The sequence below is a fragment of the Hippopotamus amphibius genome, chromosome 7 (assembly GCF_030028045.1).
Source record: "Hippopotamus amphibius kiboko isolate mHipAmp2 chromosome 7, mHipAmp2.hap2, whole genome shotgun sequence".
Taxonomy (NCBI): domain Eukaryota; kingdom Metazoa; phylum Chordata; class Mammalia; order Artiodactyla; family Hippopotamidae; genus Hippopotamus; species Hippopotamus amphibius.
The window spans coordinates 94,709,878-94,726,735 of record NC_080192.1 but is presented as its reverse complement, the minus strand read 5'-3'; the positions used below and the strand labels follow the sequence as shown (position 1 = coordinate 94,726,735).

The window sequence follows — 16,858 nt, the reverse complement described above, 5'->3', positions numbered from 1 at the left end:
TTCTTAGAAAAGCAATCTGAGTTCTGGGGGAAAATGTTTTTCACCTTCCCACACTTAACACATAAGGTAAACGTCTTATCAGTGCACATGTTATATACGAGTCCCACTTCCCCCACTTTTAGATTCTGGCATCTTTTACCAAGAAGTCAAAGGATGAAGTGGTAGCTTCAACAGCTGCTGATGTTGTCCCACACCAGGTGGTTCATGGCACCCTCCCTGGGGCTAAGTCCCCCACAGGCCAGCCTGGTCCTGGGAATCCAACTCCATGAGGCTAAGGAACTGAGCTTTTGAAGTCAACTCCCTTCAATATGCATGATTTTTTTAAAAATATTGTTTATTCCTAGCAAATGAACAAGAAATGCTTAGTGAACACAGAAGTGTGGTTTTTACACTTTCACTCTCTGGGACATTTAAAAGCCCATTTAAAATAATCCTATCCTCAGGATTTAGAGTTTAGAGCTTCTCCCTCTCACTTTCACATACAAGAAATTAGGCCAGTCATCCACATTTAACTATCAGGAACATATCTGTTTAGGGAGAAAAGAAACATTGCTTTTGTAAGTATAGAACTGTGATGGTAATTTTTAAAAATACTCACGAGTTTAATTTCAGAGAGGTACTTCTCAACATTGCTTTGTAGTTCTGGGTACTAGTTTGCACTTCACTGCTTCTCTTGAAAGTTTCTCTGCCCTCACATCTTGCAAGCAAACGACCAGACTACTGCACTGACTGAAGGCCACTTTTAGCACTTAATTAGCATGCACCAAAGAACTGACACAAGGACAAGCTAGCTATATAAACTTAGAAAGACTTTACAACAGTTTTCAAGCTTATTCTTTCTCCTTTATTACATTTTATTTTTCAAGCGAAAGATAAAATGCAATAAAGGAAATGTTGGTGATAATCACCCATCTATATACCTTGGAAATATTGGTCTCAATAACCCCCTCAATAAACGTTTCAGTTATTAAACACATATACAGCCAGCTGGGCTAAATAATCTTTTCATGGAAAATACAGAGATCCTAACTGAATGTGGACTTCCCATTCACTGATCACTGAAATCTATTAATAAATCTTCAAAATAAAGTCCCACATCACCTAACTGATTATGAAGAGTTGATACAGGATACGATGATTTGTTAAACTAAACACTCTCATAAAGACGGCACGGACAGGTTCAGTACTTTTCAGTCACAAGTTAAAATTTCACTGTACCAAAGGAGCCAGTTAACTCATCTACGTCCACAAACTCTTCATCTCTTCGCCCACCTATTTGCGTCAGGTTCTTTCCTGCCTCTCCCTGAAGTCATGCGTCATAAGAGCAGAGCTTCAACTCCAGTGGAGGGCTGCTCCTGCAAAGCTTCCTTCATTGTTATTGGATTGCTTTGCAATGACTGCCCCTTCTGTCCCAAGAGAGGGTCATTCTTCTGTTAGTAACACATGACTTTTTCTCTTTTAAAAATCTGGCAATATTTCGTCCTAATTTGGAACAAAACCTTAATGATAATATTGGAAAAAGATGCTCTTAAAACCGTTTTCTTTTTTCTGGCATTTCTGACTATGTCCCTCCTCACTATTTCTGGAGGAGATGGCTTCTGCTGAGCGGGAGCTTTGTTGCCACTTCACTTGCCACTGTTTTCTGGTAACATCCTCAGATGAATGGTGAGGTCCACTCTGGAGTGGCCCTCCTTAGAGACTCCAGCTTTTGCTTTCACCAGCGAAGGCCTTCCCTGGGGATGACTCCAGTGCTCCCTTCCTGCCACATGCCGTTCCGCCAAGACTTGGTGGGTGCTTCTCAGAGACCTCTCTTCTTGTCCCCAGTTCCCCACGTGGCACTACCCTCCTGGTGGCCTCTGCATGTTCACCCTGTACTTCCTGTCTATAAACCATCCTCCCTTCTTGAGCCATTCACACTCTTCCCAAGGTACTCAGCACTCCTGGCTTCCCTAGAAAACGTCAATGAATGTTAGAAATCGTGCAGCCTCCAGACCATCCTTGTCTCTGGGAACCAGCCTGGCGAGAGGAAGTGTCCTGGAGTAGGAGTTTGAAGATCTTGTACAAATAAATCACTTAGCTATGATTAATCACTGACCTTTTAGTTTCTTAATCTGCTATGTCACAGATTTAGGATTAGCACTGGTTCGGGTGAAAAGAGCACAAATGGTTGGTCAGAAGATCTCAGGTCTAGTTCCTCAGCCACAATCAGCAGTGAAGCTGAATCAGGGCCTGCACATCAGGGGCTCGGGTCCATACCCCGCAAAATGAGGCACTAGGGCTCAAGGGTTTCCGTAGCCCCTTCCCAGAACTGAGTCTATGAAAAGGTGACTACAATGGGGACTACCTTCACAAAAGAGTTTGGAAGAATACAAAACCAAATTCATATCCTATTTTCTGTGATACACATTCTCATATCTATTGTAGAAACGATCTAAGATTGTGGACCTTTAAATCACCAATGCGTAAAGAGGTCATTTAAGAGAAGTATGGTGATTTGGGAAATGTAGATAACGTATTTAAACCACATTTTGAAGTCCCGGCTACAAAAACTCTACTTTGAGAAGTTAAAGTCAAAGCTTTAATGTGTATAGATACCCAGGAAATACCTCTATCATTAAAAATAAACGTGGACAGAGAACACAGTTTAAATGGAAACAGCACATACAACAAAAAATGAATCAGCTCTTTGCCATTGTGAATTTTTATTGGTTTTCTGGAGGAGAGGTAACACTTAGGTAAAACTTTTCTTTTAGTCACCAATGCGGAACTGTTCTTTAAAGACCTCTTGCCAGAATAAACAAGACTTTTTCAAAATTATCCAACTGTTCAATAGTACTTGCTTTAAATTGAAAAATATGTATATTTTTAAATCAAAAATTGTTTATATTTAAAATTTCATAAATGCACAGTGTGAAAGTCAGGTAGGAAGAAACTAAGGCAAATATCTCAGATAAACACCAATGCCACATTAGATACACTTGTGCAACTAATCAACTGTTTTCCTAAACATGCTTGAAATATTGAACAAAGGATTTTATCTTGCTAAATAATGTTTGTTTCAAAACTGCTTTCTTAAAGAAGTCTTGTTCGAGGTATATGAAACTCCTTAAATGGGCAATTATCAGAGAAACTGGCATGTAAGAAGAACATAATAGTGTGAATGAGCTATATGTAACTTCCCTTTTTAAAAAGAGAAGTTGCATCTGTAACACCACATTTAGAGAGGAGAGTGGATGGCAGCAAACACCAGGAGGATGTCATCCATAGCAAAGACGCCCACTGCCGTTCTCTTCTGTTACAAATAAATAGACACTCTACAAACCTGAGTTTGCTCAAACAATGCATGCATTTAATTATCCCTAAAGATGACTCTTTTAAATGAAAGCATACATATGAAAGAGTCACATCAAATTTAAAAAGTGCCAGATTCCCTGACTTTGACTACAGTGATTCACTTGGACTCATTACACAGAGGGCAGCAAAGTCCATATTGGGACGGCTGATAAATAGCTTTTGTGGGAATAGTATTGGTAATTGCAACACCATTTATATTTCCTTTTACTTTCCTTTAAGAAATTAAAGCCCAAATTATAAAAGGTTGAAAAGAATTCTAATGAATCATTTCATTCATTTTCAATCAATCCTGATTTGTTACCACTTTAGAACTGTTAGACATCATGCTTTTAGTTTTAGTGATTTAAAAAAAAAAAGCTATAAAGATAGACTCCAGAATTACTATTTTCACATTACAGTCAAAAATGAAAAGTGAGAAAACAGAAACCTTTCCAAAAGTTCATCAGACAAAAAGAACAGAATTAATGGGGAGCCACACCATTTATGGACAAGAATACTTAATACTGTATAAATATCAATTCTCCCCAAAACTAATCAATAAATTAGATTCCAACTCAAATCCCAATGCCCTCCTTCCCCCGTCCCCGGAACTTTATAAGCAAATCTAGAAATCATCTGGAATAGCAAAGGGCAAAAGATAGCTGTAGTAAGTTTAAAGAACAAGACGGGGATGTGTCCCCTCAGATATCAAGGCTTACTATAAAGCTCTAGTAATTAATCAGAGTGGTGCTGGCAAGGGATAAATAGATCAATAGAATAGAATTTTGTGTGCAGAAGCAGACCCACACATATATGGAAGCATAAAATATGACAGAGGTGAGGTTACAGATCAGTGGGAAAGAATAAGCTGTTCAATAAATGACTGAAGGTCACCTGGTTACCTGCATGACAAATAAAATGAGGTACGTGACATTTTTTGCAAAAGTACATTGCAGGTGGACTAACATCTAAATATGTGAAACAAAACTTTAAAACTTTTAGGAGATAATACAGGAAAATATGTTTATGGGCTCAGGACAAGGAATGTGTGATTTTTGTCTGTCTCCAAAGATTCATTCTCTACTTGCCTCTGCTTTGCTCTGTACCTTGAAATGTTGACCCCTACAGACTAAAGCTCCTTTGCCAACTAGCTTCCATCTGGATTCTTCAACAGGAAGGCACCAGAAAGAGACCAGTGGCTCAGAGGGGAGAGAGGCGGGGGTATTTCTTCCCTGTGTCTTCCTGCTTTGGGCCCCTGTTATGGCAGCACCCGTCCCTCCACGACTACAGCTTCTGCAGGCGGCCCCATCTCTAGGGCGCCAACTCTCACGGATTCTAGCAACATCATTTCCTCCCCTTTCCCCCTTAGACCTAAGGATAGTAACAGCTTCCTACAGTTCTCGGTCTTCCATGCCTCAACTTCTGTCACATCTCTGTCAAAAGTACTTTTTCATTAAAGTCTCTTTAGTTGAATCATTTGAGTGGAATACTGTTTCCTGCCGAGACTTTGACTATTAAGAAACAAGACAGCCAATGCACAAACTATAAAGAAAAAGACCAATAACTTTGATTACATTAACAATTAAACATATATTAAACAAAATATACTATAAACAAGATAAAGACAAGCTGAAGACTGTTGAGTGATATGTGTGATTCATATAATCAACAAAAGATCAATATTCAGGATGAATAAAGAACTCCTCTGAATCAATTTTTAAAGAGTCATATAACCCAGGAGAAAAATGGGTAAAAGAGAAAACTCAAATATGCAACAAACATGGGAAATGATATTCAATCTCACCAGTAATAAGAAAAATGCAAATTATAAAAAGTTAGTTCACAGCCATCAAATTGACCACTTTGGAGAGAATGTGGTATTATCTAGTGGAGTCGGAGATGCACATACCCTGTACCTGGCCCACATGCACGCAGTCTTTCTCAGCCAAAGTTCCACGAGAAAATAAGCCCTACAGAAAAGAATTTAAGTGACTATTTCCTCAAATCTCCCAAGGGTGGTATAAAGGTAAGAACCAGTGGTGTGCTGGTAAATGTTTAACAACTGGCTGGGGTGGGGGTGCGAGTGGAGAATGGGGGAAGAAGGAAAGAAGCCCTTATTTGTAGCATTTGTTGATTTCTGTGGTGTAAATACCCCTACCCCGTCATAGCTGATTAGAATTAGAAAGAGATTGGCGTAATTGCTCTTAGGAGCAGGTATCAGTCTCCAGCTCCAGCCCAACACATGAACCATTCTAGACTTAAAGAGGACAGAAGATAATTCATTACATACAATAGATGCCTTAGGGTCCTGGGGCTTAATTCTCTGGAAGAATTCTGGATGAGAAGGGCTAAACCTAGAATCTGGAGAAATTCTTGTTTTTATCCTCCATGGAAGCATCAAAGAATGTTTACTGTAGCTTTGCTTGTAATAGCTAAAAATCAGAAACAACCTTAATGTTCATTAAGATGAAAATAAATTGATCGGTGGATAAGAAGCACTAAAGGCACTAAATATCAACATGGTTAAATCTTAAAAACATAATGTTGAATAAAATAAAGCAAGCTGTAAAGTATGTACAGTATAATATCATTTATATAAGATATTTTAAAACATGCAAAACAATGCTATTTACTGTTTACCAATACAGATGTCTGCAATTATAGAATAAAAACATTAGAGACAAAAAAGATTCAGGAAAGTGGTTAGCTTTCCTAAATGGAGGAGAGTACTGGAATCAGGGAGAGACACTATAAAGTTTATTTTAGAAAAACGAAAAGCAAGCAGATATGTTGTAATAAACAATTTAAATTTATTATTTTAGATTATGTCACATTAAAAAAATACATTTTTTCCCTTTCTTCCTTATTGTTCCCATGAAGTAGAACTTTCTAAGGTTTTTTCCCACAATTTCTAATATCTATTAATAAAGCATTGGGTAATATGTATATTTCATGCATTTATTTATCCCCCACTATTTCAGTAATAACTAAATTCCTTTCACTCGTTCGATATATTGTCCTTCTTCTCTCTCTTAACAATAGATTGCAAAATTCAATGATGATGCTAACGTTACCTTAAATAGGAAGCCCAGATGACAAGGCAAGTATAAAAGAATAATTGATTTAGAGCTAGTATTTGGGGTATATTTCTCACCTGCCACGCTAACTTTTATCATGCAAGAAAGGATAAAAGCTTCCTTACAAAATATGTAAGGCTTCCTATTACTTCCTTAATATACCAAATAATGCATTTAGCACTAAGAAGTGAAATCTTGTTTTGTTTTAAAAAACAACGGAAACACACTTTCCCCGTGAACTATCTTTCGCTTGGTGTTTAAGTGACCACTTACAGCTACACCAAATGCATTTGGCTTCTCTCTTATTTGTGTTCCTTGATACCGGGTTATAGAAGTAAAGCCCATACACTCTCTTGACCTTTGGGAACATGAAGCTGTCTCAGTGCATGGGTAGTGTGACTTTTTTTCAGAGATTGTCTTGAAATAAGGCTATGTTTTAAACACACACTTTTCTGCTCACTAGCAGGCATTCTGAAGCTAGGTGGTTCTAAATAAAGAACTCTAGTCAACAACAGGAAATAACTCCCACAGAAAAAAGGGGCAGAATACAAACTCTCACCAACTCTTGTACACAGTTCACAACGGCCTTTTGTTCCATGCACATTAAGCCTGAAATCTTTACTTTTCAGAGCATGTTTGGGCCTTTGCAGAGCAATTAAGCCTTCCTTTTCCTTTCGCTGGTGTCCTTGCTTCTTCTCTCTGAGGAAGTTAACCTTACAATTGACTTCTTACTATGAGGTAGCAGATCAGAAAACGGAACAGTTTCTATTCTGAAACTTAACAGTTTTTTCTTAATGGAGCTTCTCAAGGGGAAAAAAAAAATCAACTCTCAGTGTAAAACTCACTTTTCTTTCTAATACACACAATACCACGTAAACACACATACATATACGTCCCAAAGGAATATGTTCATCTGCAGTGTATGTTTCTAAATCTATCAATGAAGACATTATCATATCAACCCATAAATCTAGATTGATGGGTTATCAACACTTTGCCAGTGACATTTCAGCAAAACAATGCATCTGGAAGACACATTTATATTCTATTTAAAGGCTCCCATCTTGAGTCTTTAGTGAAAAAGAGGGAGAAAAATTTAGATCCCAAGCCAACCAAATATAAAGACATCTGAAGGATGGTTTTTGAAGTCTCAGTGACTCCTACGGGGACAGAATGATGCCATTCAACTAAAGTACAGCATAGGTACTCCGGACAAGAAAATGGGGCTGAGTAAAACAGCTTAAATAGGACTGCAGACTGGTGTTTCTTCCTCTCCTATATGCTCACTCCACTGGCTTCTTCCTGTAGTCAATAAAATACAGACTCAATGCTCTCTCTCTTCACTTATAAAACAAGAAACAATCCTCCCCTGCTTCAGTGCTGTAGGTATGCTGGTGGCTGGTCCTGTCTTTGCCCTTCACAGCTTTAGTCCCACCTACTTCCTCTGGCTTCTGCAGAAAAACTATATTGATCACCCCCAGAAAAGAGCACCAGTGCCCCCTAAACGCCAAGCCAATGGACACTTCTGAATTCCTCATATGACTGAGGCTCTCTATAGAATGTGACATTAATGACCACCTCCAACCATTTCTTTCAGTAACTATGGTTGAACTATATAGTCAGTCTTCTGGTTCTTATCTCTCTGGCCACTTGTAGTTTCCTTTGCTGGCTCCTCTTCCTCTGACTACCCTATAAACCTATAGTTACCCACTTAAAAAAAAATCACCCCCTATTGCAATTGAGACCAGAGAAGATTACAAAGGTAAGTGGGGGATGGGGATGGTTGGTTAGGATATCAGAATCTTCAGGAAAATTTGGAGACAGGAGTGTTTTGAAAAAATTTTACCAGTTGATAATCACTTTTTAAATGTCTGTATTCCTCATGGTTTTGTTTTTGCTCCCCCTTCTCTTCTTCTCCCTGGGCAACCTCACCCACTCTCAGGGGATCTGTATGCTAATGATTCACAAATCATTAGTCACATTCCAGACCTTTCTCTCTGAGGTTCATATCTGACCTTTACATAGAGAGAGACCATACATATATCGTGTGTCAGGGTCATCCCTAGTTTATGCTTGTCCTGGCATAATTAGTAACAGCACACTGTTTCAATCTCAAAAGGGCCCTGGGTTGAACAATAAAAGTATATAATTAGCCTATTTCTATTAGACATCTCCACTGGGTATCATAAAGCCATCTCCAACTCATAGCACATCTAAAATGGTCCTCATCTTATTCTCCTTCAATCTGTTCCTCCTCCTGAATGCCTACATACAGTTAAGGTACCAAGAAGGTACCCCTGGTGTCTAAGTTGGAAATCCAAGATTCAAAGTATCTTCTATCTTCCTTTCTCTCATATTTAACCAGACATAAAGTCCTGTCAGTTTTCTCTCAAGTATTTTTCAAATATGTCCTCTCCTCTCCATTTTTACCACCACTGCCCTAATCAAAGCCCTAATACCTTTCACTTTGATTACTGCAACCATCCATCTCCTGACTTCCAGTCCTAGATATCCTCCTCTAATCCATCTACACCACCTACTGCATGATAGGTAGCACGCTAGGTACAAGAAATACAAAATGAACAAGAGATGCTCCCACTGAATTCAGGGTCGACTAACCCATCATTGTGATACAGTGAATTACATGGTGATGAGACATGTACAAGGTGACAGTGGGCACACACGAGTGTCCAGAGTCTGGCCAGTGTGAAAACAGGGAGGTAGTGATAGATTTTAGGGTAAATGGGAATGAGTCAAGGTCATAAAAGGCAAATGGAACTGCAGAGATGGGGAGGTGAGAAACAGCAGAGAATATGGGAATGGATATGAAGCATAAATCGGAAGCAGGGAGTAGCAATAAACAAGACTAGAGAGTTCGACTGGACACATCTACGAAGGCCTTGGATACCACATTAAAGGGTCTCGCCTTTATATTCTGAAGGTGGTGAGAAGTTGTTAAAAGATTTTTCGGGGACTTCCCTGGCAATCCTGTGGTTAAGACTCCGAGCTTCTGCTGCAGGGGGCACGGTTCGATCCCTGGTCAGGGAATAAGATCCCACATGCCAGCCCGTGCAGCCAAAAAAAGAGAAGATTTTCCATGGAGGACAGGCACAGTATGATTTTTATTTTAGGATGTTAATTCCACATCTATTCCTGAGCTTGAGAGAATGATTCTAAAATTTATTAGGAATAACCAACAAATGAAAAGTAAAATAAATTTTAAAGAAGGTATTAAAAAGTTGTAATAATTGAGTTGGGTTCTGGCAAAAGAAAAATTTAAATGAATTTGCATTGAAAAACCTGAAACAGACCTTAATAAAAAGATTTAGTATATTCTAAAGATGGTGTTGTTAGTGCACTAGTTTACAATTTAAGGGGAAAAATGGATGTTAGGTTCTTATATTGTGTGACAATATGAAAAAACATGAGATTAACTAAATAATAAAACATTTTTTTAAATGTAAGAGAACTAAAAAAAAAATTACAGATAAATAATTGATCTTAGAGGTAGACAAGATTTTTCCAAACATAAAGCAAAAAAAGAACTATAAAATTAAAATGGATGACACTAAAAAACTATACATCAAGAAACACCATAAGCAAAATTAAAGGGAAATGACAAACTTGGAAAAATATCTGCAAACCAGATAACAAAGACTTAGTAACCTAACCTTACCTAATTTTTATGAATCAATTAGAAAAACAACAATGCTACATCAGGAAACATTGAAATTAAATTAGAAAAATGAGCAAAGGACACGAGCTGATGATCACCAAAGGAAGATGTGTGAAAAAACAAAGACAAATGCACCTAATCAAAGTAATGCAAATTAGAAATATAATTGCCACACACCAAGCTGGCTACAGGTATGTTAAAACTGATAATAATGTGAGGGCACAGTGGACAGGCTGGGTCATAGTCACTGACAGGAGTGGCAATGAATTCAACCTTGGGAGGGCGGGGTTTCGACATGTGTATTAAGAACCTTTTAAAATGTCCATATCTGTACTGTGGTCATTTCATTTCTAGGACTGTACCTCATAGAACTAATCACAGCTGTGCATAAAGAATATATTCATTCAACAAATATTTACTGAATGTGTCCCAGGTTCTAGGAGTTGGGAGTGTGGCAGCAAAACATACCAAAAGCCCTGTTCTCACGGCTCTTACATTCCAGTGAGGGGCAAGAGAGAAAATAGCCTAAATTAGTAAATTACATGGCATATTAGAAATTAGGTGCTCCAGGGAAAAATAAAACAGGGAAGGAGGATGGGGAATTTGTGTTTGGGTGTGTATGTGTGGGGTGTGCGACTCTGAAGAAGTGGTTTATAAAAGCCTCACAGAGAAGATGACATTTGAGTAAAGATCTGGAGGAGGTGAAGACAGAAGCCAAGCAGAGTTTTCCTGGCAGAGGGAACAGAAAATGCGAACAGGACTGGAGTGGGGTATGTGCCTAAGGGCTCAAAGAAGAGTGGGGGATGGGGAGAGTGGGAGGAGAGAAGGTACAGGGAGAAAGGGGCAGGGTGCAGAGGGCCTTATAAGCCAATGGAAGGACTTTGACTTTGACCTTAAGTCAGATGGGAAGCAATTACTGCAATACTCATGGCCCCTAACCGTGTACTCTCAAGATAGTGGCCAGTGATCCTTTTAAAACAAAAGTCAGGTCCCGTCGCTCCTCTCTTAAAACCCTCCAGTGGAGGTGACTGGGTTGTAATGATTGACTTGTTTAGTGTTGCTTTGAGTTTTTAATCTCTTCAAGTGTGCCCCAAACTCTAATATTTGAAAATGTGCTACTAACACTACACGAGAGAGATCACTGTTTGGGTCAGTGTAATGGTTAAGAGCCTGAGCTTTACAGTTAAGGCACATCTGCAGCTTATGAGCTTTCCACTTGTGAACCTTGGGCATGTATCTCAATCTCCGATTCTTAATTGTAAAAAAAGGGGGAAAATTACCCACCCCACAGTGTTACAAAGGCTAAGAAAATGCTTTTTTTTTTTTTTTTCCCCAAAGTGAAGGGTGCCACTGGTGGCACATGAGGTGATTTTAAAAGGTATTGTACAAAGACCTGGCACTAAAGGATCACCTTTGGAGGAGGGAGGCATCCGCTAGATGAGAGGTAAGTGTTGTTTGAGGGATGCAAAGGTTTCCCAGGAGGAGGAGAACAGGAGAGCGTTTTGAGACAGTACCTGAGGTTTCCTGCTGTCTGGCCTCCCTTGCTGCTGGAGGTAATGCTGGGTGATGCAGTTCTGGCTAATCGGGTAGAAGGAGAAAGTCTGATGGCAGCCCTGGGAAAGAATTTTTCCTCTCTGATTGAAAAATGAGGGACACATGGACATGCAGGAAGAGCTCTTTCTCTCCTTCCTGGCTGGGTGAGGATGTGGTCCCTGGAGCCATGGCAGCTATCCTGGGCACATGTTTGAAGGCTAAGGACTGAGGGAGGTGGAGTGGAGGTTGAGGTGGAGCCTGGGTCCTTGAGGACATCACTGAGCTGATGAGAACAACTGATGCTAGGGCTAACACCTCCAGACTCCAGAGGGGAACAACAGATAGCCTTATGAGTCTGTCTGTAACCACAGGTGAGATCCAAGGACACAGGCCACTGAATCACACAGGGAATGGTTTAACCACACATCCCTGGACCCCACCCAGCTCTGCTAAAACAGGATCTATATGGGAGGGCTTAAGAATCTGTATTTTATACTTCCCGGTGGTACTGGTTTTCTATTGCTGCTATTTCCTATCACTATAAACTTAGTGGCTTAAAGCAATTCAAATTTATTCTCGTACAGTTCTGGAGGTTCAGAAGTCTAAAACTGCAGTGTTGACAGCTCTGGGCTCCTTCTAGAGGCTTCAAAGGAGAATCTGTTTCCTTGTCTTTTCCAGCTTCTAGAGGCCACCTGCACCCCTTGGTTTGTGGCCCCTTCTTCTGTCTTCAAAATACACCACTCCAACTTCTGCTTGTGTCGTCCCATCTCCTTCTTCTGCCTTTGATCTTCTTGCCTCCCTCTTATAAGGACCCTTACAATTACATGGAGCACAGCCAAATAGTCCAGGATAACCTGGAATAAGGATCTCAAGATCCTTAATTTAGAAACATTTGCAAAGTCTCTTTTACCACGTAAAGTAACATAGGTGGGAAGGGAGGGCACTATTCTGACCACCACATCAGTTGAGTACAGGGCCATTAAAAATCATAAATTTAAGCCACTATTTGTTGACCTGCATGTGAAAGCATCTAAACAAATCACTTGCTGGTCATAAAAACTTGACCCAGTGGTTTTGAAGGGGAGGAGAGGTGGTGGAAGGCTGTGGAAGATGGGGAAAATGATTGGGAAAGATATGCACACTAGAATTATTTGGGATCTTTTTCCAAAATATAACCTGGGTCTTGCCCAGACCTATGGAAATGGGATATCCAGGTAAAGGCAACAGGCAAGTCTGGGTGGACGAGCCTCCGTAGGACAATCAGCTACAACCCCTGGCTAAAATAACCCACTAAATAACCTTCAACTATGCCTTAGTTTTCTCATTTGTAAAATATTAAAAAATATATACATCATGCCTATTTCTCATGATCATGTTGAAGGGATGTTGAAGATTTTTTTTTTTTTTCGGTCACGAGGCATATGGAATCTTAGTCCCACAACCAGGGATCAAACCTCTGCCACCCCTGCAGCAGAAGTGTGGAGTCTTAATCACTGGACCATCAGGGAAGTCCCTTGAAGAATTTTATAATTGGTAACGAGCTAGATAAGTACCATTGGTGATTATTAGAGGAAACTGATGCAGACTGTGAATGGTGGTGTTGGGCAAAATGATTCATTCAGAGAGACTCCAGTTACTCAGAACCAACAAAGCAAGCAAAAATAAATCCTCGAGAAAAAAAAAAATCACAAAGCCCATGTATCAACCTCATGCATTATCATGTACTTCCTGAGTGTCTATTTAATCTTAAAGATGATTTTATTTGTTTTTCCCCAAAAACCATAGATTGTAAATGGAAATTTGAGGGCAGAATGGATTTAAAAACAAGCACATTGATAACTAACAAAAAAAAAAAGGAAAGAAAGAATAAAGAAAGAAAGAAAAAGGAAAAGGCAGCTAACAATTAGGAATCAGGGTTGGGGGGATTAAAATATGTTGATACAAGAGCTCAAAAAATTTAGTGTGTGAGATCATTTAAAGTAGAGGCAAACAGCACCATGTCCCTCACTAGCCCTGCCCTAAAGGGCTCTATATTCCAACAGAATATCTCAGCAAGCTAAATGATCCTGGATCATGGAGAAAAGGTAGCATTATGCTCAATGCTTTCTGTGGGAAAAATGTAATAATAACCACAATAGTATAGGAAAATGATACAGGGAAAGGTTTTATTGAACAAGCTTACATTAAACAAATTTGGGTGCTTAAAGAGAAACTTCAAACATCGATAAAAAAAAAAAAAAAAGCACGTGTACAGAATGCCTGTATGCTATATAAGTAAAATGCCACTGTATAAACCACAGCTGTTGTAAATCTAAATGTAAGTTCTGCTGATATGAAGGCAGTGCTCACACACCATGAGAGCTCAATAAATCTGTGTTGTCTGAGAGAGACTGAAATTGACGTCATCACCTTCATGGATGAAGGATGGTGTTAGATTGGTCCACCTGCTGGCTGTGGAGTACACAATAATAATACCACACCTTTAAATCTGTATAATTACTCATTTATACACATTATAAAGCACGTTGACAACACCATCTTAGTTGCTCCCCACATCCTAAAGCCCCAAGTAGCCCCAGCTACTACTATTCTGTTTTACACTTGAGGAACTGAGGTTCAAAGAAAACTTTCTCAAGATGCCACAATGACCAAGTAGCAAAATCTAGATTCCAGATCCAGTTTTTATTTTCAAATTTACATTACTGCAAATATCACTTCACTTACCCATCTAATTGAAGAGTCTTTGCCAAAGCACATTTCTGAAAACAGATTCAGATGAGAACTTTAAGTACGGTCATCTATCTATCCATTTATCTACCTACCTACCTAAATATAAAGCAGCAAATTTTTAACATATCTTTTAAAAATATATCTTATCTTTTTCTTTTCAATATGCTCCCACACTGGCTAAGTTTCTATAAACAGCTTTAGTTCAGAGTGAGATTTTATGACTGAATCTTAAAACACTTAAGTAAACAGAAAATGCTAAAATAGTCTAAGCTAATAAACAAAATCATTAGCTCTAAAAACAAAAAGCTCAAAATGTACAGATTTCACAAATATTTGGTTGCTATATGAAATGCTGCAGTTATCCCTATGGTGTATTTTACTTTTATTTGTATTTCTTGTGGACTACTATGCTTCCATGCAATTTCGACCCACATACGTTGATGACACACACAGAGCTTAAAATGCCATGATATATCAGGCTGCCACAGTCATGCAGCTCAGTGATACACCCACCGGATGTGAGCTGCACTCTGCGTAATGTACATTCACACTCTTGTGCCCCCACCACGCGTTGCTGTAACTCCAGCAAAGCATATTCATCCACCTACAATCCACCCTCCCACTTGAAGGAGAGCGCACGCCGTGAAATTGAAGTAAATAAAAAAAGATTATGTAAAGCACCCCTCGTCAGAAATCATCTTTTCCACATTAACAGTAAAAAAGTCTCCTCTATGAGTTGGGCCACTTTTATGCCATTACCTTTTGGTTCTTTGCAGAGAAATCAAAGTACAAAATACAGAGTATTTTGAGATTATTTAACATATAATTAAGCAAACTACAGTCATGATTTTGCGACATGCCTAAGAACACTAACTTTGGAATCAGATAGTTCTGAGACAGACAGGGTTTCAAGTTCCAGCTTGACCTTGTGCTGGAGATCTGACCTCAGGCAACTTGCTTAAGCCTCAATTTTCTCAACTGTAAAAAGGGGACAGCATCAGGACCTGAGGCGTGGTGTTGTGTGTGGGTTAAATGAGATTACGTATCTAAAGATGTTAGCACAGTCTCTCAAAATGATAAACAAAGGTAGCTATTTTCGTTATTAATAATTACTTAATTAGATAATGCTCATTAAATTCAATACTGGGCCAGTGGTCACTGGTGTTGGAAGGAGAGCTCCCTTGTTCCTCCCCAGCAGGCCTAGTCATTCCTGCCAAGTGTGATGAATCTCATGTACAGGTTTGGGATACAAACTGGAGATCAGATGGAGCTCCACTCACTTAAGGCATTAGGTCAGACTGGAGTACAGGAAAAAGACATTTTTATTGAATAAATCTCATCATCTGACTAGCATTCAAAACGTACCTCTGTCCTTGCAATTCAAGATAAAACCAACTCCACCTTTTTTTTTTTCTTTGTCTAACAAACAATTACTGACTGTCCACTATGTCAGGCCCTAGGCTAAGCTTAACAAAAGAACTGGGAGAATGAATGTAAGATTTCTGGCTTTTTAGTTATTTGTAATGTCCTCCTCCTTGTCACTTTGCTTTAATTATATTCTGATGGGAAGATGTGTACATAACAAAGCATAATAAAAACTAAGAAAGATCAGCTACTTTCTTCAATGGCTTTAAAAATATAAGTAACAGAAGCAACCAGCATGTCTCTCCCTACTTTCATTGCTATAACTAGGCTACAATACTTTCTTTTTCCACCTAAAAAATAATGCCAGTGATGTTTGGCAAGTGAACCCAAAGAAATGGAGAAAGTACACCAAAAATGTAGAAATCTTTAAGTCTCATTAGGAACAGAGGTACCCATCTTTCTTTAATACCCATTATACCTCTGTGCAACTGAACCTCAGATCTCAAATCTCAACCTCTTGAGTTGCTCTGAAAAATGCTGGTGCTCATCACAGACACAAATATCTCCACTGGCCCATGCTTCTATTCTGTTTGATGGATTATGGGCTTGAATGGTATATTAGGATTTACACTTGGCCGTAAGTAAAGAAATACTAACAGTGGCGGAAATGACTAGCGGTGTGTTCTTTGTTCTCATGAAATTAGAAGTCTGGGGTTAGGCAGCTCAGGACTGGAAAGATGGCTCAAAGGTACCTGTTCCACCATCCTTATGGAGCCAAGGGTCATAGGAAGGCTGCTATCCACCAGCTATTTCATCTACATTCTATGTAAGAATAAAGTCAAAAGTCTTGTCTTCATGAGGCTTTGTCATGTTATTCAAGAAGACATATTCTCCCCAGGGACCTCTACCCACATCTCACAGATCAGAACAGAGCAGAACGGTAGCCACCTCATCTAGAAGGGTGTCAGAACATTGAGTATTTTAGCTTAGCTCAGAGCTACCACAAATAAAATCAGAGTTCTCTCAAAACAGAATGATGAGGAGAGGATTCTGGGAAGATGGTGGAGTAGGAAGCACCAGGAACCTGCCTTTCCACCTAGACAACAAATGCGCTGACAGAGTCTGAATAATGTAACTATTTTGG

General features: G+C 39.2%; 1 protein-coding gene across 6 annotated transcripts in view; it reads right to left on the bottom strand.

Annotated features, from left to right (window-relative positions):
• The window catches only part of SERTAD2 (SERTA domain containing 2), a 107,247-nt gene that overhangs the window by 23,949 nt on the left and 66,440 nt on the right, over nt 1-16,858 (bottom strand). For 2 of the 6 annotated variants that reach the window (XR_009054683.1, XR_009054679.1), the window contains one exon: nt 13,779-14,070. The exons of 3 other annotated variants lie outside the window; for them this stretch is intronic. The gene's annotated coding sequence lies outside the window, so the exon portion shown is untranslated. Of the gene's footprint in view, nt 1-13,778; nt 14,071-14,343; nt 14,379-16,858 lie in introns of those variants that run through there. One more of the 6 variants, XR_009054684.1, reaches the window with a different exon arrangement.